At 37.9% G+C, this 23,607-nt stretch overlaps 1 long non-coding RNA gene and 1 pseudogene across 8 annotated transcripts in view; one reads left to right on the plus strand and one right to left on the minus strand.

The window, feature by feature from the left end:
* Nucleotides 1-23,607, plus strand: part of LOC121030521 (uncharacterized) — a 49,351-nt gene that overhangs the window by 16,069 nt on the left and 9,675 nt on the right. For 4 of the 8 annotated variants that reach the window (XR_005790269.1, XR_005790270.1, XR_005790263.1 and 1 more), the window contains one exon: nucleotides 4,955-5,054. The exons of 1 other annotated variant lie outside the window; for it this stretch is intronic. This is a non-coding gene — a long non-coding RNA (uncharacterized LOC121030521). Of the gene's footprint in view, nucleotides 1-2,860; nucleotides 2,891-4,954; nucleotides 5,055-6,866; nucleotides 8,993-23,607 lie in introns of those variants that run through there. 3 more of the 8 variants (XR_005790267.1, XR_005790264.1, XR_005790266.1) reach the window with 3 other exon arrangements.
* On the minus strand, nucleotides 19,074-19,440 carry LOC121030520 (60S ribosomal protein L35a-like; annotated as a pseudogene).

Consider the following 23,607-nt stretch of genomic DNA (forward strand, 5'->3'; position numbering starts at 1 on the left):
TTGGGAATATAGACAGCAGGCCATCCAGCCAAATGATAGCTACAAAATAAAGTGAAGGAAAGAGTAGATCTTCCTAATGCACAAAAGGTCAGGTCTTTGAAATCCATTAACCACCACTGAAATTAGTTTAAATCACCTGTGACATGTTATAACCCTTCCAGGCTGGGCTAAAGGCATGTTGGGACCTCAGAGCTGGCTCGGAGGGAGTGAGGAGAAAGTCTAATGTCAGAACTTCAGGGAGGGAGGCCAATGTTTCAACGACAGTAGCTGGAGGGCTTTGATGCACAAAGTCCATGAGAGGCTGACCTCAACATCCAGGGCTCTTTCAGGAGCTCAGTGGCTCTTCTTGCCAAGTGTGAGGCAGTACCTCTTACTTTCTGAGGGGTTCTGTTTCAGTGGAAGTAGGACTCCAATCAGCTACTGGGTCTCATGGATAGGCTCTGGTGACTGACAGGAGGCTACTGGTAAGGGCTAGACAGATTATTGGGGGAGGAGCCTCAAACTGGGGTTCAGGCCAGGCCAGGGTTCAGTTCCAGGAGAGAACCAAATGATGGAATGGGCACCAAAGCAGATACAGTGAATAATCAGAAGGGATTGGGTATTGGGGAGCTGCTCCTTATGAGGCTCTAGGGTGTCTTGTCCTCCTTAGGTGTCAGGCTCGGTCTCTCTTTCCGCAGTGCCCTCGTCCTGCCACCACAGCTGCTCTCTCTCTCTTTCTTTCTCTCTCACCTATTGGTTTGTATTCCAATACTATCTGTGGTGCCCAAATATTGAGTAAGGCTTCTGTGTACACCAAGAGCAATTAATAGCTTCTGAGTGTGGATTTGGCTTTCGTGGAGACAATATTATTTCAGTGTCAGTTCAATAGAACACAGGTGGTGCCTGGGTTTTCACTGTGAAGGGTATGATGCTTGAAATGTAAACAAATATAAACAAACAATTCAGTATTTTGATTCATTTATTATTAACTGTAATGGCTATAATTTTTTTAGCCTAAAACAACAACAACAAAAAAGGATAGCAAAACTATAAAGAAGACTTTAATTAGTAAATTGTATGAATTTTGTTTCCTTAGGTATCTTTACCCTTTTAAAACATTTTTTTTAATGTTTAATGAGAGAGAGGGATGTGAGTGGGGGAAGGGCAGAAAGCGAGGAGGGAGAGAATCCTAAGCAGGCTCCGCTCTGTCAGTGCAGAGCCCAATGTGGGGCTCCAACTCACCAAACCGCAAGATCATGACCTGAGTTGAAACTGAGAGTCCCAAGAGTAGGTCCTTTAAATGACTGAGCCACCCAGACACCCCCCAGGCATCTTTACTCTTAACTTGTGAGAATGAAATAGTACATATGCTTATCTAGTTACCATGTAGGATTAAGTCTTTAGAAATGGACCCAATAGATTTAAGTTTATCATTTGTTTATGTTTTTTGCTCAACTTTATTTTTTTAAAACTCACTTTAGAGATGGGACTTTATTTTCTGTTTGAATGTAAGTTCATCTTATATCCATGTTTCCAGGTATGCATGTATATGTGTGTGTGTGTATATTTACTTTTATATGCGTATTTATATATGTATTTACATGTGTGTGTGTGTATATATATATATATATATATATACATACACATATATTGAAAGGTGGATCTACACAGCACATGCTTTAACTCGACCACTTACCACTTGGGCAAGTGATTTTAGCCAAGTCCCTTACCTTCACTGGATCTCAGTTTCTATGTGTAAAAACATAAGATAATAGCACCAACCTAACGGGACCATGATTTAGAGCAAATGACACAGTGGGGATCCAAGTGTGTGTTAATTATAAAGTGCTAAAGCAGGTGCTTGGTATTTATATTCAGATGCAGGTTATGCCCACATCATTTATATTAAAATATGAATGTGTTCAAAAGCTCAACCACTTCCTGAGGCAAGAAATGTGAAATGGCAATGACTAAAAGGGTCAGTGAAACTCTTGGCTTCTAACCAATCCTGTACAAAATCTTTCCTAACCACATATTTTAAAAGATGAGGAAAGATAAAGGAATGAGAACTGCCCTTTTTCTCTAACCCTTAAAATATTTTTTTCTTCCCAAGAAACTGAGCTATAGAAGCTTGAGGCCTAACTCCAAACTGAAGGTGGTGGTCATGCAAAGGACTGCTTAGAATGTTGTATTTATGAAAGTGAGGTGCCATGAATATGTACTCGTATCAGACAGAGGTGGACATGATCAGAACAAGCTTGTTCACAGAGCCCTTCTCTCTCCTTGGCCATGAGTCACAAAAATCTGACATCTGGATGTGAAATGCTTCCTTGAACAAAAGTTGAAATGTGTGTGTGTGTGTGTGTGTGTGTGTGTGTGTGTGTGTTCAATACGTAAAGGAAGAATGAAATTGAGACACCAAACCCTTTCATTGACTCGAGTTTAGGACCAGATTTTAATAACACAGCTGTCCAGATGTGAGACACTAATGAGAACATAAGGAATTCCTGGATAGAAAAGGGATGGTTGGCCCAATGGCCTGTCTCCTTCAAGTTTATTGCAACACACCTCTCTGTGTTGTCAGCATATCTTCCAACCCCCTTGCCTACATAAACATGTCCAGCTGTCTCTTAAACTCATTTTTACTTTATGTTTCACTCAATGGACTTATTTGGTAATTTGCAGTGTTTTCCATATGCTGGTAGATCTTTGGATGAAGTGGTCCTACATTATCCCTACTTCTTAATTAATTACATGAAATATTTCAGTAACGAAATATAGCAGATACCATTGGAAATTTGGAAGAAATCAAATATACCTACAATGAATTTAGAAAGAAACAAATATAATTTTGCTACTCTGTGTTTTCTTTGTCTTAAAGATGTGAAGATGTAAGTGGAGAGTGACAAAGGTGGGTAAATATAAAAACTTTCTTTCACTGTATTAGTTTCATTAACAAATTTCTAGGCAAGAAGAAAATGCTAAGCTCAGCTGATAAAATAAAGAAAAGGATTTGATGTTTTATTTTGATTGGGGTAAAGCCATATTCCAGATAATATTTTACTTCCTTAATTATATTAATATTTCAGGCTAACATAAATTTCAGCTGAATTATTCAAAAAGCAAAATCAGTTCTCTGATTCAGTATAGAAACAATTTTACATTAAAACCCTTTTCTCAAAATTTTCCAATTTCCTGAGGACCAGTGGGCTTGGGGTAAATTCTTAGGTTGACCATGGGTCCTTCTGATTGGAAAATACACCTGAAAATTTCCTTTAAGGTTTGATGGGAGCTCACAGAAGTAGAAATAACAAAAGGATGCTGAGGGAAATTAATGAATAATTAGTATATCATTTAGCTGAATATTTCGCATTCTCATTTTTAAATGGGCATGATTTTAAAATTATTTCAATACATGTGTGTCGATTTGATGTGTGTGTAACATCAAATATTATGATTAAGTGTCAGTTGTAGTCTTTTATTGACAAATACTTGGGGTGACCAACTTGTCCAGACTCACCCTGGCATTTCCTAGTTTTAGCCTGAAAGTCCCACTTGCTGTGAAATCCTCCAGCTTCTGGCAAATAGGTACTTCACAAACACATACGGGGGAAAAAATCTGCCACTAAGATTTGCTTGGCTTTGGTCTGTATACTCTTCAGACTCTGGGAACCCAAAAAGCAAAGTGTTACGTCAGCATTAAGGATTTTACTCTCTTGTTATAACAGCCTGTGTTAGGGTGTCAGCGCCTTGGTGACTAGGACGAAAGACGATCCATGTGATTTTTTTTTCTTTTAAGCTGTTTCTAAGCTCAGATGCATGATGTTTTCTTTAAGAAAAGAGAGAGAGCGGAAAGCTAGAAAATGTTTAAAAATCAAACCTATTTTCTTCCAAACTTTTCACCCCCAACTTCCTTGCTCTCTGGACACCCTGTAACATACATCCTAAATCTAGCACCTTGAACAACCTCCAAAATCTCTGAAGCATAGTAATATCCTATTGTCCAAATTATGGTAAGAAAAAAAAATTATCTACACTGAGTGGTTTTAATCTGACTTACGTGCCTCACAGCTAAAGCGGTTCTGTAACTATTTTGCTACTTTTAAATTTGTGGACAGTGACTTCTGAACTTTCTCAAGGAGGAGGTCCAACAAAAGAGCATGCCCGAATCTACTTCTTAATGATTTTTAGCTTCAATGAAACCGTTTACAGGATTCCTCTGCCTAACAACTGCTCTGCCAAGCATTGTATAAAATAGCATTCTGCATGGTTAGATGATCCCATGGAAGGTGACCAAAAGAGTTTAAATAGAGAGGAATGTAACCAGCCACTCATCTGAATTTGTACATTTTTCATGTGTGTGCTGTGTCTCTGTGGAAGCGCCTTGTTCAGTGCTCGTGCGTGTGTGTGCATGCGTGTGTAAACACGTAGCATTTAGCTACAGTACAGAATGTGTCACAAATTTCTTTCCTGGTCACCATGCTGCATGACTGATCCATTTCATGTGATGTGTTTAGTATGGTTCATTGCCCACTGGTCTTATTATTTAACAATTTGCATTAAATTGAATTTTCTATTTACAGGTGTAAATGGAAATTTTGGCTTCTGAGAATTTATTATTTGCTGGCCAGAATGTTCTTGGTTGAATTAGCTCTGCCAATACTGGATTGCAGATACCTGGAATAAAGTTTGGGATATTTAATTAGAATATCATCATAAAAGAACTTGTTATTTTTATGGCTAAGCTTGAGCTACTGAGGCCAGATCAGTATCATTAGTCTAGGAGACATTTACCATCATTCTCTAGAGGTTTTTAAAAAACCATGTGTATTTCTTGATGGATCAGGGGAAGTTAAATTAGTGATAATGTGTATAAATTACTCAAAAGTTCAAAAAGCTTGAAACCTTTATCATCTGATATAACATTTTGTTGATAACTGGACATTTCTCACTTTAAACTCTTGGCTTCCCACAGATTCAAGGAGCTAATACTTATTGACTGCGTACTGTTTGCCAGACTCTGACTCCATGCTTTACCTATCTTGTTTCGTTAAACCCTGAAAGCATCTTGTGAGGTGAGCATTATGTTTATTACCATTTCACAGGAAACGGATGCTTAAGAAAGATCACAAGCTTGCCTGCACACGTGCCCAGTGAATGGCAGGGTCACTCTGAAGCCTGCTTTCCAGGCCTCTGATGGGGGCAACTCTTCCATATCCATAGTGATCGTATGTCTCCTTGTTCTCTGGCCCCCTTTCCCATGTCCTGGCTCCCACTTGTCCTCTCAGTGCTGCAGAAGACACTAGCTCCATTCTCTGTCTTGGGCTTTGGACGAGTGGTTCCATTCTTACCCTCTGTGCCTGCCATACTCTTAGTTTTGTGAAGTTTTTGTTTTCAGCTCTAGCATTGGAGTGGTCACCAACGTCACTATCTCTACTGGATCTAGCAGAAGTCTGGCCAAACTCCTAGGACATTGTGTGTATGTGTGTGTGTTTTCCTATTTTTATTTTTAGTTTCCTTCTCTTTCTTTTTAAAAACAGATTGAGATATAATACACATACCTTATAATTGATCCATTTAAGCCTACAATTCAGCAGTTTTAGTATAGTCACAGATACATACAACCATCACCAGCGTCAGTTTTAGAATATTTTTGTCTCCACAGAGAGAAACACTATACCCTTTAGGTCTTACTCCCTCCCTTGATTTCTCCATCTCCCTCAGCCCTAATCGACCACTAATCTACTTTCTGTCTCTGGGGATTTGCCTATTCCGGACATTTTATGTAAATGGAATCACATAATACATGGTCTTGTGTAACTGGCTTCTTGCGCTTAACATAATGTTTCAAAGATCCTACATACTGTAACATGTATCAATGCTTCATTCCTTACTCTGACTGAATAGTACTCCATTGTGTATATCACCTTGTATTTTTCCGCTTGGGTTGTTTCCACGCTTTGGTAATTGTGAATAGTGCTGCTGTGAACTTTCATGTACCAGTGTCTGTTTGAAAATCTCCTTTCAATTCTTTGGGGGTATATACCTAGGGATGAAATTGCTGGGTCTCGAGTCTATGTTGCACTGTAAAAATTATTTTATTTTATTTTAATTTTTTTAAGTGTACTTATTTATTTTGAGAGAGAGTGAGAGGGGGAGGGGCATGTAGAGAGAGAGGAAGAGAGAGAACCCCAAGCAGACTCCACACTATCAGCGCAGAGCCTGATGCGGGGCTTGGACCCACAAACCGCAAGATCACTACCTGAGCCAAAACCAAGAGTTGGATGCTTAACTGACTGAACCACCTGAGCACCCCTGTTTTTTTTTTTAATTAGAGAGAGAGAGAGAGAGAGAGAGAGAGAGAGAGAAAACATGAATGGGGGAGAGGGGCTGAGAGAAAGAATCCCAAGCAGGCTCCCCAAGGAGCCTGATGCAAGGCTCAATTCCATGACCCTGGGACCACAACCCAAGCTGAAATCAAGAGTCCGATGCTCAACTGACTGAGCTACCCAGACGCTCCTATGTTACACTTTTTGAGGAACCACTAAACTGTTTTCCACAGTAGCTGTGGAATTTTATATTCCTGTGAGCAATGTATAATGGTTCCAATTTCTCCACAAACTTGCTTTTTTATGTTGTTTTTCTTGTTTTTGTCAGTGGTGGTGTTTTTTTGTTTGTTTGTTTATTTTTTTGTTTGTTTTTTTGATTGTAGCCATTCTAGTGGGTGTTAAGTGGCCTACTATTTAAGATCTTTTAGAGACTTTTCAAGAAAACTTTATTCTTTTGTGTTCTCAAGATTGGTTTATAACTCCCTTAAGTTATTTGTCATCATATCCTATAATCTTTCTCTTTCTTTCTCTGCCTCTTTATCCGTTTCTTGAAACCAGAATGGACAGTCTTGTTCCTTTTGTATTTTTCCTGGGCTCAGAACATGCTTGTGCTGGAGTGAATAAAGGCATGGGGTGACTTGTGAGGACAAGGAGTGCTGGGAATCAGCATTTCTGTGTAATCCCTTCCATTGTGCCAGACACTGTTATAGCACCAACATGTCTTATCTTATTCAATTTTCACAAGAATAGTAAGAACAAGGTGTTCATTTCGCAGAAGAAGAAACAGACCAGAGACAATCTCTTGTCACCCACCTGAGCAGAGCTTGACTTCAGACCCAACCCTCTCTGAATCCAGGACCTGTGTTAATTTCATGACAATGTGCCACAAGAGAAAAAAAAAAAGACATTAGAAGGACCATTACTACTCTTTTTCTTGTTACTGGGACTACCTCCACGTATTGGATGCCTCCTGGTGCCATACACCATGACAGCTAAATTTTGGATACCATCAAATCTAATCACTTTAAGAATCTAGTGATTCAGATGTTATTATTATTTCAGAGAATGAAACAGTCACTGAGAAGTTAAGTAACTGCCCAAGAACAAACAGCAAGTAAACCATGAGCTCAAAACTGGGTTGGCTTCATTGCAAAGTGTGGGTACTTCTGTCAATGTAGGAAAACGCATTTAAGATCTGGAAGTTTCACCTGGAAACCTGAGAGTTGTGAGATAAGTCAGGAAATCAGGCAACCAGACTGCTCAATAATTTTTCCAGATAATTTTTCCAAGTACTTTTGTTTTCTTATTTGCTTCCAGTCATGATTTTGGTGGTGTAGATATTCCACTAAATCTACGTATTATGAAAAAGTACTCCGTGATCCTAAAAAAGAATGTTCTGCTTATTGGCTTATTCCCCATTATGTTTTAAAGCATCTTACCTATATAATACATGTAAAATATACTACATCTGATCAAACCATTTTTTTTTTTTAGATTATAGTAGTAATTTGGCTATTCTTGCTTTTAACAATTTGAGCATTCATTCAATATTTATTCCACATAGCCATTTTTTCTTTTACTGTGTAAATCCTACCTGGAGATCTATGAAATACTGGTAAGAGTCTATGGTAAAGATAAATAAGGAATATTATAACTAGCATAGAAGATTTTAAAACTATACTCTGATTTTATACTAATTTGTAGTCTCTGATTTAAGAGGATCTATCCTAGATCACTACTAAGCTATTAAATGTCGGGAAACCTCTGCATGGCAGTATTTTGGGGCCAGGTGTAAGTGGAAAAGAAGAGGCCTCAGATGACTTTAAATAATTTTAATCAATATGTTTTCTCATTCCCGGTATCCTATTTTGATGTTTCACTCATTCTTCTTGTACCATGCTCTTCATTGCTCTTCATGCCTTTGTCAAGGATTTTTTTTTTTTTTTAAACAGAGACCTAGGTTACCATTTGGCATATGTCTCCCTTGTCAGTGACATCTTGAAAATTAAAAAAAAATAATACCTCCCTCACATGCATCCATTCAGGTTGGCTGCCTGTAACCGACTGCACCATGCTTCAAAATGTGTCACCTTATTAAATTCTGCAAATTGTTCTGAACATTGTCTCTATAAATGTTTTGGAAGGGCTTTACTGTCAGGTCAGCTTTCTAAGGGCTAGAAATATGTCAAACCTGGCAGCCTTACCTTTATTTAAGAGCCAAAATACAAATAAGTAGATTACAAAGCAATCAATCAATACGGCATTGCAGGATGTTATGGTTGGCATTGACCTCGGAGTTCGGCACCCTCATTTTACAGATGAATAAACTCATCCATAAGCTCTGCAGGAGATGGGGTTCGGCCTTGATTCAGTTACAACTAGCTAACCTTGGACATGCTGCTGTGCCTCAGTTTCCTCATGTGACAGGGAGGAGCTTTCCTTTTGTTAGGTAATCCCTCAGGCATTTTCCTACTTCCAGTTTCTGTGTGTCACGACAAAATGGATTGTATTGATGCATTTCTAGTCCTTAAAAAAGTTTCTTAACTCACACAGAATAACTCTTCTAATCTTTTATGGGGCCTCCTTATATATTCTCTAAAAGTTGGACACATGAGCAATTTATAGTTATTGGGAAAATCGTAACTTTTATTCACTGTCAAAAGAATAAACAGATGAAGATCTTTTCCCTGTTCTGAGCATTTCTTCACTTTTTTCCCTCCCTGGTTTGTTGTTGTAGGGTTGCTTGGGGATATTAGGTTACTGACCTTTGTTTTTCTTTCTACAAGAAGCTTTCACTAAAGTATTTTTTGGGGGGGTGTCGTATAAGAAACAATGACTCTCACATGCAAGTAATTAAATGGATGTAAGGCAAGAAAAAAAGTGGCACAAATTTGAATTGATGAATTTTCTTTCTGGAAACTCATGGAGCCTAGTCTGAAAGCTGTGTGCAAGCATGCACGGGCTTTCTGAGAATATTTCCTCTCTTCTGATACACTGAAGTCTCTGGGTGAGTTTAGTTCCCCTGCAAGGGCTGGGCAGGCAAGTTTGGCAAACAATCTAATCTGATATGATGCATGCTTTTCTACTCAACTGTAAAAATCTATTTCATTCAGATATCACCTGCTATTCTTAAGGCAAGTCTTTGGAATAGAGATCCTAAATGTGTCAAAAATACGTAACGCATTTATGATAGAAATAAATAGAGACGAGGGTGACTTCAGCTTCCTTTCACATGTGCTGGCCAGCACTTGCAGAATTCAAAGTAGGTTATGTTAGCATTCCCACTTTCAATGCCTTTATGGATGTGGTGTTTATATACCCTAGATTTTCCAGGGCAGCCCTGGGTTGTAAATATTCTGTCCTGTTGTTCCCATAAGTACAATCATACTTGTCAAGCCATGTGTCAGGAGTTTCGGTTTGGAAAACACGGGCGCTGTATGTCCATCAGAGCCTGTTGCTCTGGCCTGATGCCTGATGCTGCTGCTCCACTGTGCCCTACCCCTAGCCCACTTCCCGTACTCGTCAAAGGCTTGTTTCAGTTTTAGTCCACTTGCTCTCTCTGCCTCGTGTCTAGGGGACAATGTGAACAGTAAACTAATCTGTGCTAATGGGCAAGCTGGGGAAAATCAGCAGGAGAGGATCCGCCTGGATCCTCACATCCCAGAATGTTCTGTCTCCATCCAGGTAGCTTAAGGGGCACTTTGGAAACTGTGACTTGACTTCATTTATCTCTAAGACAAAGTTGTTCTGCGGGTGGTTGGTGGGGACAGATTACTTTTTTTTTTTAAATGTTTATTTATTTTGAGAAAGATAGAGAGCATGAACAGGGGAGGGGCAGAGAGAGAGAGAAAGAGAGAGAGAGAGAGAGAATCCCAAGCAGGCTCCAAGCTCAATGGGGAGCCCAATTGAGAGCCCTAGGCGGGGCTCCATCTCACAACCACGAGATCGTGACCTGAGCCGAAATCAAGTGTTGGACACTTAACCAACTGAGCCACCCAGGTGCCCTGGCAGGGACAGATTTCTTAAAGGAGGCAAGAGCTCCCATGTTTCACTGCAAAGATGGCTTCCACCCTGTCAATATCTTTGGCTGGCTTTGCATACGTGTCCCAGATACGAATAAATCTCTGTAACAGTAGGAGAGGAATAAAAGGCCAGTGTGCCAACTTTACTTTTCTGCCCACAATAATTTCTTCTGGTATGTGTACACTGCTCAAATGCTCTTTTTACAAAGTTGGAAAGCAAAATTGTTTTATGACAATATTTGCTGAGACAGCAAGATAAATCTATGCCTCTCCATTGTTAAATCCCTGACCCTCATCGAACCCTGACTTAAAAAAAAAATATTCTTTAATGAGGAGGCTCAGTTTAACATTTGTATAAAGATGTTTAGGATTATTTGAAACATTTTGTAGATTTCAAGTTCATTGCCTGCCATTTTCCTTTTAACCTAACCTTGTTATTTCTGTTTATTTTATGTGATTTTATTATGTAAACATATAAAGATTTCTACTAACTGTCCAAACAGCTTGCTTTTAAAATCTCTGCTTAACCACTTTTATTTGTATCACATTTTTTTTCTTGTCTTGGTTTAGTACTTAACTGTGATAAATTTCAAATGAATCTCCTTTAACTCTTTAAAAAATAACTTCTCATTCCTCTGTGTTAAGCAGTTTACCTTTTAGAAATTCAATCAGCATTCTTTTTAGCAGTTTGTATTATCTTAAAAAGCAGCATTAGTACCTTGACTTTTCAGTCCTGGGAGCATTTGCTGAACCAGATGCTTTCAATATCATCTATTATTTTTAATCATACATGGTTAAGTCTCAAGAACAGTCTCTTGAGATTGTTGACTACTTAGGAAACTAGAAGAGCAAACAAGTACATGGTATCTTTAGAAACAGGATACAAATTTAGCTTCATTATTATCCTAACCAATATCTGAGTAATTAAGCTGCCTTATTATCAAATTCAAGCTTTCCTTACAGTCTATTATCAGTTTGTCTTTCCTCTTCCTTTATGTCTATATTCAGCTAATTTAACGCTAACATTGTAGAATCACCTGGTCTCTTCTGTTCCCTGTAATCTTCTGATAATTATATTTAACTGAGGGATCAGTATGTTCCACACATACTAACTTCTAAAATCTTAACAATAAATCCGAGAGATTTGTATTATTATCCCCGTTTTATAGATGGGAACATAAGTTTTGAGTGGATAAATCATGTTTTTCCGGCTCACAACCAGTAAGAATGAGGCTTGAATTCAAACCAAAGTCTGTCTGACTTAAAAACCCCCACTTCTAACCACTGTGCTATAGTACTTCCTGTTAACGAAGGATAAAGGTGTCTGTTATGTAAATCAACATAGTCATTGACGATGGACTTCCTTCTTTAATCCTGCAATATGCATATATGAAAGCATTTATTAATCTTGTCTGCTTTTCCTTTTTTATTTGAAAAATGCCAAAAAGTATATTGTACATTCATAAAAATCATATAAAATTAGAAGCAAAAGACTTCCCCATCCCTCTAAGGTTGCACAACAACCTTACACTCTTTAGTGCGTGTACTTTCAAAGTTCTGCTAGGCGTATCTAGACGTGACTCTATAGACATTTCTTTTTAATTTTAAAGTCTTAAGGTTTATTACCAAAATTACTGTATCTTATCACTTCTTGCTTGCATAGGGAACATATAAAACTTTATTTCTCTGGAAAACGACTGCAAAGTATCTTTTCTTTTTTTCTTTTTCTTTTTTTTTTTTTTTTTTTGGTAAGGACTCTGAGAGAGTCTAAGCTGTGTATCAGTGAGGCAAATAGCTTTAAAATATTGATTTTCCTTTTTTTTCCTCCTGATATTTGTCCATCGTTAGACTGTAGGAAGAGAAGTTTGGCCAAACACTTAATATTTCATAGTATTTTTTCTCTAAGTGGATGGTTGGAGATTTTTACAAATCCTTTCCTCTTTTAGATCAGAAACGTCTTTTACCAAGAGACATTTAACATAGACTTTTTAGGGCTTCCCTCCTCTACTAAAAAACGGGGGTATTTTCATCTTGAACGAGTGAGGGAGGCAAGGATGAAAAGGCGAACAGAGAGGCAGTCATCACCGCAGAAGTCACAGGAGCACGTCTTCGGCCCCTTTGAAGCCATTGGAGTTGGTCTTAGATAAAAGTGCCTAGAAGGCAGAACTTGCCTTCGTTCTTTCGTTCATCAGGGCATTCTCCCTTCCTCCTGTGGGCTCCAACTAAAGGCTATGCATCTGCTTTATTGCTGCTTACATGCAGGGCTTTTGCTTTCGTATCTGTTTTTATTTGCTGGATGCTAAACCATGCAAGCCAGGTATCCTGTCTTTCTATCCCAGTGCCTATTTAGTGCTGAATAAATGGATGCAAGATGAAGACCAAGTCACACGTGGGTGATTGAATAATAACAATGCTTGCTGTTTGGGACCCTGAGAGTAAATGACAGGGATTTGCAGTAAGGTGTTAATGTCAGCGTGAGAGCCAGAGTGTGCTACTGAACACAGTGTAGGTGTGGACTCATTTATCTCACAAACCCTCCACTTGCTAGAAATGTGTTCTTTTCTGAGGTTCGAGGTTTGGGCCTTAGCTGTCCCACCTGTAACATGGACATAATATCACTCATGGCCTGTGTTGCTGTCAAGATTCAATGATAAAATGATGTAACAGGCTTGGCCTTGATCTTCAGGCTACAGACTTTGTCTGTCTGTCTATCTATCTAATTTATTTCGATGTTTAAAAACATTTACTTGTGACAAAATACACATCATGTAAAATTTACCATCTTAACCAGTTTTAAGTATACAGTTCAGGAGCATTAAGTATATTCGTGTTGTTGTGCAAGTGATCTGTGGATCTCTTTTCTTCTTGCAAAACTGAAACTCTGTACCCATTAAACTACAACTTCCTATTCTCCCCCACCCCCAGCCCTGGGAACTACCATTCTACTTTCTGTCTTTATGAATTTGACTAGTCAAGGCACTTCGCATAAGAGTATTTGTCTTTTTGTAAGCGGCCTATTTCATGTAGCGGAACGTCCTCTAGGTTCGTCCATGTTGTAGCATCTGTCAAAATTTCATTCCTTTTTAAGGTTGAACAATATTCCATTGTATATTTGCTTACATGCTCTCATTAATTGATCCTTGGGTTGCGCCCACCGTTTGGCCATTATGAAATAATGCTGCTGTATCATGCGTGTACCAATATCTCTTCGAGACTCTCCTTCCAGTTCTTTTGGGTATATAGCCCAAAGTAGAATTGCTGGATTAGGTGGTAAATCTTTTTAACATTCTGAGGAACTGACACACCATTTCGTGTAGTGGCCACACCATTTAATATTCCCACCCACAGGGCATGAGGGCTCCAATGTCTCCACGTCCTCGCCAACACGTGTTATTTTCTGTTTTGGAGCGCGTCTATCCTGATGGGTGTGAGGTAGTATCTCAACCAACTTTTAAACCTTCAGACAAATTCCCATGTTTTGCCTACTAACCCCCAGAAATAAAATATTGATTATAAAAACAAGTTCAGAATAACATGTAGGCAAAATTAGGGAATGTTGACCACAGAGCAAGATGTTCCAATGCTTATTAGTTGGTTTGCCCTCAGTTGTCTAGATGTGAATCTATAATTGTTCTTACAACAGATTTTATGTTCACTGAATCTGTTTAGGGAAAAAGCATGGTTAAATGAATTCTGACCTACTTGTTATAAAGAGTATAGAGGAAGCTCCTTCCTTTCCTTCAATGGTACTATTTTGATTCCTCATGTTTTGCTTATTGAAAAGGGCTTGTTATTTTTACTAAGTGATTTAAGATTTTTTAGACATCACTGTTATGTTTAGACCAATGAGACAAAAGCATGTGAAAGATTTACAACTTTACTGTTAGTTTTATGTGCCGGAGGGAAGGTGGCTATATAGATGCTACCTTAAAGAAGGAGTCTATTTTCTGCTATTGAATCAGACCTGGGGCTTGTTGGTCACTGCAGTGAGCCTGCTCGTGAGTAAATGTGGGTGCATTTTAGTGCACTGTAATGTGATTTTTAAACTTGTTCAAACAATGAATTCACTGCTGTCATCACATCTCTTCCGATTTTCAAATGCCAACTTGACACCGTCGTTCTCATTAACAATTAAAAAAAAGTTTTGCCCCTCAAGTTTCTATTATAAGGGATGTATTCTTGAAGTTATGGTTACATTAAAATTCTTACTTCAAATGAAGCCAGCTAAAAATGTTTACCAACTTGAATTGAGCTCATCATGTTTTGTTTGCTGAATAGTGTTTTGTGATTTTACCAACATAAGAATGAGTCTCCAAACTATTTTTAAAAGTGGAGCTTTTACTCTAAAGAAGTGCTTGCCTCATTTTCTTCATGCTACTCCAAACAAGATGTTGTTTATTACTTTGAAACACTATATGTAAACCCCAGGAATATGTTAAATATGATTGAAGTCTTGGCTGTCTTTAGCAAATTGAAGTTTCCAGAAATTTAGCTGTGTTTAAAAACCAAAGCCATGTTTTCAGGAAAGATTTCTATTTCCAAATATGTGGTTGCCCAAACCTTTTATATTTTCATGTCAAATTCAGCTGCCAAATAACACACACTGTACCTTAGCTATAATAGAAAAACACACATAGACGAGATTTTAAAAAGCACTGCAAGAACTATGATCATATTTCTTGAACTTCTGCTATTCCTATGCATATAAGTGTGTCTTTGAGTGAGCTCTATAAGGCGCTGGTCACTTATACTGGGGCAAAGTGACACGCACAACATGAGATTGGCACTGTGTAACAGCTGATGTGGGAAAATACAGGAATTTCTAGCCAGACCAAAATATGAGGTCAAGGAAGTCGCTTTTATAATAATAGTGGTTATCTGTTTAATGTGTGATCTGGCAGTGATATGATGTTGACCATAGGCAATTATGCATATTTCTAAACTGGTTGTATGCAAGCCCAGAGTAAGAGAAATCCCCTGGTTTGTGATAAAAGGGTATTTATTGCCCTTTTATTTCCTTCGTATGCTTTACTTAATCATTTATAAAAGACAAATTAATAGTGAGTACCGATTTCATTTTGTGTTTTATTCTGTAGTCATTCCTACACATTTGGGATATGTATTAATATGTGCTCTTAATAGTTTTGGCACAAGTTCAATGTCAACGAATGAGTGATGTACACATTTTACAGTCCTTCTTAAGGGATAATAATGTTGTTCAGTGACAGTGTGTCTTGATTTCTTCGGGGGCAGCGTACGCAGATATGAGTCATATGGGATAGAGACCTATTAGTTATTTTTTCTCAGCTTGTGCAATGAGGCAAAATTTTTGTTTCATTTTAGTGCAGTTTTTTTAGAATGGTATTATCAGGATTAGTGTGTAGATTAATGCCTAAGAAACTGGTTGATCGCTTGGGACTCTATTTTCCTTTATCCTTTCAATGTGACTGAAAAGTTATATTCTATATTTTCATATCAATGACAATGTGATGACACGGCAAAGGAGTTACATTGGCTTGTTGCACACATCAAATCTAATCTTCTTTGTGGAAAAATATGTTTATTTTGAGCAAGAAAAAAGAAATTTGAGTGTTTCAAGTATCAGGAAACCTATGTTGGAAAGGATAGTGATTGGCTGTTGTTTACCTACTCCATGGGCTGAACAAGGAGAAATGGGGTTGAATTTTAGTAAAACAGGTTTAAATTAGCCATGCGAAGCACTTACAGAAGACACCACGATACGATGGGTTGCAATTGCTGCCTTCTTTATTCCCAGGGACTCCGTCTGCTGTACTCACCAGGGCTCAGCATGGTATCTGGCACAGAAGAGGGGCTCAACCGATATTAAATGAATAAAGAGAAAGAATGGATTAGGGAAGAGGCTCATAAAAGGCAGAGCATTTGTGCCCAATGTAGGGTATTAATTTTAAGGTTTAATAGTGTCATTATTTTAGGAACCTCTACAAAGAAATCAGAATTGTAAATATTGAAAAATCTCCCCAGAATTTTAAATTTGAACAATACGCCATGTTTACCTACACAGTTTCCAATTTTCCCTTTAGAATAGCACAGCATACTGGGGGCGTCAGGGTGGCTCAATCAGTGAAGTGTCCGATTTCAGCTCAAGTCATGATCTCAATGTTTGGTTCATGAGTTTGAGCCCCTAGTCATGTCTCCCTCTGCCCCTTCCCCCGCTTACATTCTTCCTCTTTCTCTCTCTCTCTCTCTCTCTCAAAAATAAATAAACATTTTAAAAAGTAGCACAGTGTAAAGGATGTGGGGTTATTGGTTGGGAGTGGTGGGCTGGGAGACTTCTGGCCCCAGAACAGTTCAGTAGAGGTGGGGAGGCTGGGCTATTAGCTGCAATGTTGCCTTCAAGAAGCCCAAGACTGAATATGAGATGTTAGGGGGTATATGTTTTGTCCATTTATTTCTGAAGGCTTTTTCCAAAGTAATTTTCTTTTTCTTTTTTTTTTGTGGGGGAGGGGGAATGTGGTCAGTTATATATTATATCAAGCTTCTAATGTCAAGCTGAACCTCAACAAAAGATTTTATTTGAAAGATGTGAAAAAAGAAAAGCTTCAAATAAGGAGCTAAGTGTAGCCACCAGACCTCGAGGAGTTCTGAAAGCTCAAAGAAGGTATCCCATCTGGGTGTGGACTGCTTGCTAGAAGACTGGCTGGCCAATGCCAGACTATCAGCAGAGAAGACCAGACAGTACCACACAGTGACCAACCCTTGGGCTGGGTGTTTGGTGGTTCAGTCCACGAGGACTCCTATGCTAGATCTCTGGTGGAGATGACATCGGGGGATGTCATGGGTGGGCCTAATTCATAATAAACTGAAGGCACTCCAGAGTTGCCAAGTTTTACAGGCCTGGGGAAATATTTAAGGCCTGATCACAAGATACTGGTTGCATATTAGAAGTACGGAGGCCAGGTTAATAACTAAGCAAAATGCAATATTGTGTCAGCTTCATTCATTTTCAAAAAGTATCATAAAAATGTCACTGCATTTGAAAACAGTTTTTAAGTTAAATCGCAAACATTCCTCTACGTGCTTGCTGATCACTTAGAAATCGTAGCTGGTTATAAGTTAGGCATGTTACCCAAGGCCTAAAATTTCAAAAACAAAATTGTAAAAATCCTTTCAAAAATTTTACAGCGAAATGATTCTATTTATTTATTTATTTATTTTTTTCAACGTTTATTTATTTTTGGGACAGAGAGAGACAGAGCATGAACGGGGGAGGGGCAGAGAGAGAGGGAGACACAGAATCAGAAACAGGCTCCAGGCTCTGAGCCATCAGCCCAGAGCCCGACGCGGGGCTCGAACTCCCGGACCGCGAGATCGTGACCTGGCTGAAGTCGGACGCTTAACCGACTGCGCCACCCAGGCGCCCCGAAATGATTCTATTTAATATGGGATATGGGTACATTTTAATCTGCTTGATATCATTGATCAGGTGCATAGGGTCTGCAGGGCATTTAAAGGGCCTCAAATCTGAGAGACTAGGTGGGGAAAAGTAAGAGGTTAGGTGTATTTTAAAAGGCGCTACGAGAACATTACATAGATGCCTAGCTTTATTTCTTTATAAAGTATTATTTCTTTATAAAGGGAGTCTTTTCTTTTTATTGAAGTGTAATTGACATGCAATATCATATTAGTTTTATGTATACAACACAATGATTCAACTTTTGTATACACTGTGAATTGATCACTGCAATGTCTAGTCACATCTGTCACCATACAAGTTAACACAACGCTACCGAATGTATTCCCGCTTCTGTACATTACCTCCCCATGACTTACTTATTTTATAACTAGAAGTTTATACCTCTTGATCCCCATTACCCATTCCCCCATCTATCTGCTCTCAGGCAACCACCACTCTTTTCTCTGGGCCTATGAGTCTGGATTTAGTTTTGTTTTGTTTGTTAGATTCCATGTAAATGAGTATTTGTCTTTTTCTGTTTGACTTATTTCACTTATTAAATGCCTTCAAGATCTACTATGTTGTTGCAAATGGCGAGATTTCATTCCTATTTACAGCTAATTAGTATTCCATTGTAAATTTTTACTCTGTCTTCTTTATCCATTTATCCGTCAATGGACTTTTAGGTGATTTCCATATCTTGTCTATTGCAAATAATATTGCAGTGAACATAGGATGAATATATCTTTCCAAATTAGTGTCTTTGTTTTCTTCAGATAGATACCCAGTAATGGAATTGGTGAATCATATGGTAACTCTATTTTTAATTTTTTAAGGAACCTCTATATTGTTTTCCATGGTGGCCATACCAGTTTACATTCCCACCAATAGTGCACATGGATTCCCTTTTCTCTGCATCCTTACCAACACTTGTTATTTCTGTCTTTTTGATACTTGCCATTCTGATAGGTATAAAATGATATCTCATTGTGGCTTTTGATTTGCATTTCCCTGATGATTAGTGATATTGAACATCTAATTATGTGCTTCTTAGTCATCTGTATATCTTCACTAGAAAAATGTCTATTAGATCATCTGCCCATTTTTTAATCAGATTTGTTGTTGTTGTTGAGTTGTAGTTCTTTGCATATTCTGGATATCAACCCCTTATCAGATTGGCAAATATCTTCTCAAGTTTAGTAGGTTGCCTTCCACTTTGTTTATGGTTTCCTTAGCTATGCAGAAGCCTTTTCTTTGTTTTTCTTTTTCTTTTCTTTTCTTTTCTTTTTTTTTTTTTTTTTACAAGAGAACAAATCTATACCTTTATTTACTTTTCAGTAAGTTTAAATCCTTGAGGGGTACAGCATCACATGGATTCTGTGGCCAATGGTTTTAGCAGGAAGGTTGCTTTGGAATTTGGCAAATCATGCCACTGTTTCCATGAGCATGAGTTACTTTTCCGCAGATCACTCTGGTTTTGTTCAGTTTGCCACCCGGAGTCACTGTGTTGTTCTTTGCTTTCTACACATAAGCACATTTCTTGGCCTAGGTGGAATTCAGTTTCATCTCAAGCATAAACACCTTCAATTTTAAGAAGGGCTGTGTTCTCCCTCTGGTTCTAGAGAACCCACTTATAGCCAGCAAATATGGCCTTGGACTACAGCCTTCCAGACATATTTGTCATTTTAGGAGTCCTGTCAAAAAGAGTATTAGGAGAATCTTGGAGTCTATGGAGGCTACTTTTCCCACAGGGCCTCCACAGGCTCCAAGATGGCAGAAAGAGCTATGCAGAAGCTTTTTAGTTTGATGTGATCCCATTTATTTTTGCTTTTGTTTCTCTTGCCTTTGTAGTCAGAGTCAAAAAACTATCACCACAACCAATATCAAGGAGGTTACTGCCTATGTTTTCTTCTAGGAATTTTATGTTTTCAGGTCTAAAATTAACGTCTTTAATCCATTTTGTGTTTATTTTCATAAATGGTGCAAGGCAGTGGTCCAGTTTCATTCTTGCACAGGTAGTGGCACACCATTTTTTTTTTTAGCACCATTTGTTGAAGAGACCATTCTTTATTCGTTGTACATTCCTGACCCCTTTGTCATAAATTAATTGGCCATACATGCATGAGTTTATTTCTGGACTCTCTATTATATTCCAGAGATCTATGTGTCTATTTTTATGCCAATACATATTGTTTCAATTACTGTGGCTTTATATTATAGTTTGAAATCACAGAGCCTGATACTTCTGGATTTGTTCTTCTCAAGATTGTCTTGGTTCTTCGGAGTCTTTTGAGGTTCCATATAAATTTTGTAATTATTTGTTTAAGTTCTGTGAATAATGCCATTAGAATTTGATAGAGATTGCATTGAATCTGTATTGCTTCAGGTAGTATGGATAATTTTACAATATTAATTCTTCCAATCCATGATCATGGAATATCCTTCCACTTATTTATGTCTTCTTCAATTTCTTTCACCAATGTCTTATAGTTGTACCTCAGGGTACAGGTCTTTCACCTCCTTGGTTAAATTTATTCCTAGGTATTTTGTTCCTTTTGATGCAGTTGTATATGGAATTGTATTCTTGATTTCTGTTGGTTATAGTTCAATATTAGTGTATGGAAGTGTAACAGATTTTTGTATATTAATTTTGTATCCTGCAGCTTTACCAAATTCATTTATTAGCTCTAACCATTTTTAGTGGAGTCCTTAGGGTTATCTAAACATAGTACCATGTCATCCACAACAAGTAACAAATACTTTTCCTTTCCAGTTTGGATGAATTTCTTTCTTTCTTTCTTTCTTTCTTTCTTTCTTTCTTTCTTTCTTTCTTTCTTTCTTCCTTCCTTCCTTCCTTCCTTCCTTCCTTCCTTCCATTTCTCTCTTTCTTTCTTTCTTTCTTTCTTTCTTTCTTTCTTTCTTTCTTTCTTTCTTTCTTTCTTTCTTTTTCTCTGCCTAATTGCTGTGGTAGGACTTCCAATACTATGTGGAGTAAAAGTGAGGATGGGATGCCTGGCTGGCTCAGTCAGTAGAGTGTGTGACTCTTGAGGGGTTGGGAGTTCAAGCCCCATGTTAGGTATCAAGATTACTTACAAATAAAATCTTTTTTTTTTTTTTTTTAAGTGAAGATACTGGGCATTGCTATTTTATTTCTGATCTGCAGATGTTGAACCATCCTTGCATCATTAGAATAAATCCCACTTTGATCATGGTGTATGATCTTTAAAAAAATTTTTTTTAATGTTTATTTTTGAGAGAGACAGAGCGTGAGCAGGGGAGGGGCAGAGAGAGAGGGAGACACAGAATCTGAGGCAGGCTCCAGGCTCCGAGCTGTCAGCACAGAGCCCGATGTGGAGCTTGCACTCATGAATCTTGAGATCATGACCTGAGATGAAGTTGGACACTTAACCAACTGAGCATCCAGGTGCCCCATGGTGTATGATCTTTTTAATGTGTTCTTGGATTCCATTTGCTAACATTTTGTTGAAGATTTTTGTATATATTTTTAATATCACAGTACAAGGATCTTGGCCTATAATTTTCTTTTTTTGTATGATGTCTTTGTCTGGTTTTGGTATCAGTATAATGCTGGCTTCAGAGAAAGTGTTTGGAAGGCATTCCCTCCTCTTCAATTTTGTGGAGAAGTTTGAAAAAGATAAGTATTAAATCTTCTTGAGTGTTTGGTAGAATTCACCAGAAAGCCATCTGATCCTGGACTTTTGTATGTTGGGAGGTTTCTGATTACTCATTCAATCTCTCTATTTGATCTATTCAGAATCTATTTTTTCATGAGTCAGTCTTGGAGGATTGTATATTTCCAGGTATTTATTCATGTCTTCTAAGTTGTCCAGTTTGTGGGCATAGAATTGTTTATCGTAGACTCATAATCCTTTGTGTGTCTGTGGTACCATTTGTTGTTTCACTTGTCTTATTTCTGATTTTATTTAATTGAGCCTTCTCATTTTCTTGGTGAGTCTAGCTAAACGTTTGTTAATTTTGTCTATCTTTTCAAAGAAACAGCTCTTAGTTTTGTTGACCTTTTCTATTTGTTTTTTTAGTCTCTATTTCATTTATTTCTGCTCTGATTTTTATTATTTCTTTCCTTCTACTAACTGTGAGTTTTGTTTGTTCTTTTTATAGTTCCTTCGGTTGTAAAGTTACATTGTTTATTTGAGATTTTTCTTATTTCTTGACTTAGGCTTGTTACTGGCATGAACTTCCCTTTTATATCCTCCTTTGCTACATCCTTAGGTTTTGGTATGCCATATTTCTGCTTTCATTTGTCTCTAGATATTTTTTGATTTCTCCTTGATTTCTTTGATGATCTGTTGGTTGTTCAGTAGCATGCTGTTTCGTTTTCACATTTTTGTAACTTTTCCAGTTTTTCTAGTTTTATACCATTGTGGTTGGAAAATATACTTGATATGACTTCATTCTTCTTGAGATTTGTTTTGTGGCCTAATGTGATCTATACTGGAGAATGTTCCATCTGCTCTTCAGAGAAATTTGTATTCTTCTGTTTTCAGATAGAATGTTCTGTGTATGTCTATTAATAAAGTGATCTAGTCTAATGTGTCATTTAAGGCTGATGTTTCCTTATTGATTTTCTGTCTGGGTGATCTATCCAATTGATATAAGTGGGGTGTTAAACTCCCCCACTCTTATTGTGTTGCTGTCAATTTCTCCCTTTAGGTCCGTTAATCTTTGCTTTATGTATTTTATTGCCTCTGTGTTGGGTATGTGTATATTTATAAATGTTAAGCATTCTTGCTGGATTGACTCCTTTATCATTATGCAATGTCTTTCTTTATATTTTATTTTAGTTTTTGTTTTTAAAACCTTTTCATTTGATATAAATGTAGCTACATCAGCTTTTTAAAAATTTCAATTTGTTTGCCTTTTTCCATCCCTTCACTTTCAGTCTGTGTGTATACTTCTGAAGTGAGTCCCTTGTAGGCAACATAAAGAGGTATCTTGTTTTTTATCCATTTAGCCACAGTGCATGTCTTTTGATTGGAGAATTTAATCTGTTTACATTTAAAGTAATTATTGATAGGTATAACTTGTTGCCGTTTTGTTAATTGTTTTCGGGCCATTTTTGTAGTTCCTCTCCATTCCTTTTCTCTTCTCTTTCTCTTTTCCATTGTGGTTTGATGGCTTTCTTTAGTATTATGTTTTGTCTTCCAGCTTGCTGATTAGTTCTGCTTTATTCAGTCTACTTTTGAACCTGTAGTATATTTTTTAGTTCAATTATTATGTTCTTCAGCTCTGTGACTTCTGTTTGGTACTTTTTAATATTTTATATCTACTTGTTGAAGTTCTGTGTTCATCTGTTCTCCCAAGTTTGGCGAGCATCTTTATGACCATTACTTGAACTTTATCAGGTAGATTACTTATCTGCACTTCACTAAGGTCTTTTTCTGAGGCTTTGTCTTGATCTTTCTTTTAGAATGCATTCCTCTGTCTCTTCACTTTGACTGATTCTCTGTGCTTGTTTCTATAAGGTGAAACAGTTACCTCTCCCAATCTTGAAGGAGTGGCCTTGTGTAGAAGGTGAGCTACTGGGCCCAGAAATGCAATCCCCTCTGGCCACCAGAGCCAGGGCTCAAGCGGCATTCCCTGTGTAAGTTGCACATGGCTGCTGATGGTTATGGCTGGGCCAGGGCTGTAGCATTGGGTATGTGGGGTGCCCGGCTGGCTGGCTGCCTGTGGTATGGCTGTGGTGTGTGCGGGGGGAGGGTGTGCTCACACGTACCAGCAGGTTAGAGGGAGATTGCCAAAGTGGCACCTGCCAGTGCTGACATTAACAAGGTAGAATGAGATCCAAGAGTGGTGCCTGCCA

This window comes from Herpailurus yagouaroundi, unplaced genomic scaffold (assembly GCF_014898765.1).
Source record: "Herpailurus yagouaroundi ecotype Mexico unplaced genomic scaffold, PumYag 140, whole genome shotgun sequence".
Lineage (NCBI taxonomy): Eukaryota > Metazoa > Chordata > Mammalia > Carnivora > Felidae > Herpailurus > Herpailurus yagouaroundi.